The 1495-nt window shown below is 44.1% G+C and overlaps 1 pseudogene across 1 annotated transcript; it reads right to left on the bottom strand.

Moving 5' to 3' along the window:
* Positions 1-1287, bottom strand: LOC308251829 (ornithine decarboxylase-like; annotated as a pseudogene). Its single transcript has one exon. The product of its transcript is annotated as an ornithine decarboxylase-like (transcript).
* Between the last annotated feature and the right edge of the window lie 208 nt (positions 1288-1495).

The following is a 1495-nucleotide window of genomic DNA, read 5'->3' as shown; positions in this document are numbered from 1 at the left end:
CTACACATTAACAGGAGCTGAAATCCCACTCTCCCAGCCATCAGACACAAGCAGAGCACTGGCCTTTCTGCTTCTCCACCTCGGGCTGGAAGTCATTCTGGACTTGCCACATCAGTTGCCATGCCGACCCTGACATCACATAGTAGATGGTCTGCCTCTGGAATCCATTGAAAATAGAAGCAGCAGCAATGGTGTAAGCACCCATGTTTTCAAAGAGCATCCAGTCCCCCCACATGCATCTTGGGTAAGCCGCAGCGCTCTACAATGCAATCAAGGCTGTCACAGGTTGGTCCCACATGCTGGATGAAGAATAACTCTCATCTGGTTTGGGACTCTTCTGCAGAAGGCGCTTCATGTGCACATGATCATAGAAGATGCAATTAAATGATCCATATACTCCATCACTCATGTAATACATAAAGGTTTTTTCACTTAATTCATCTTCATCATCAGAACCTGTTTGTTCCTTTAATAGCAGGTTTTTGGCAATTATATTAACTGCAAACGTGAAAGCTGATGCAACATAGTATCTGCCTGGCTCAGCTATGAGTGTCACTCCCGAGTCTGTTGTAAAATACTGGGTTTATTACTCTACTCAGATCCAGGAAAGCCACCACCAATATCCAGCAGATACATGTTTAAACCAACCTCAGCTCCCATGTCAAAGACACAGGGGGCATCAGAGATGGCCTGCATGAAGATCTCAGGGTCAGTACAGCCACTTCCCATGTGGAAGCTGACACCAATGACATCAATATTTAGCTCTTTTGCCTGGTTTTAAGTATGGCACCAAATTTAACACTGAGACAATGGACTGCTTCACAATCCATAAAACCAACTTTGCCTTTGGATGTGAGCTGGCAATGTTCATCAGCTGGACTTCACTATCAAAAGTCATCATCTGGATTCCATTAGTGGCATCATATTTAATCGGAAACACTTGTTTACAAGGATTTGCATAGATAATCCTCCCAAGGCACCCCAAGACTCTGCACTAATTGTATTTCAGTCTTGCTGGCATAGTCAAATCCTGTCCCGATGACAGCTGGAGTCTTCACTATGATTCTGCTATCACTGCATTTGACTGCATAAAAGGGGGTAATACTGAGGAAGAGCTTTTAACCACTTCAGATGTTTCTTTAGAATGTGTCCCAGATCTGCAACAGAGAAGGCATCCTTATCACTGGAAGAAGAGACTTTGTCAATTTTTTGGTCTAGAAGATCCTTGGTAGTAAAGCCCTCATTGAGGAAATGGCAGTCAAACTCTTCATTACTAACGTTGTTCATGTTTATGGTTTTTGGATGTTCCAAAATGCAACACAAAGGAAAATGAAGAGGTAGGACTTAAGAAATTATTGCCAGTTGTTCATAAATGCATCTCTCCAGGAATTCCAAGTCCACAGAAGATGGGCGTCCTCTTGGTGCAGCAGTAGAAATGCCGTAGGAGTGCAGGGGCGCCTCACACTGACCCCATGGAGCCCCTCCCTTCTACTCT

This window comes from Plecotus auritus (assembly GCF_963455305.1).
Source record: "Plecotus auritus genome assembly, chromosome: 6".
NCBI lineage: Eukaryota > Metazoa > Chordata > Mammalia > Chiroptera > Vespertilionidae > Plecotus > Plecotus auritus.
This window is presented reverse-complemented; position numbering and strand designations above follow the sequence as displayed.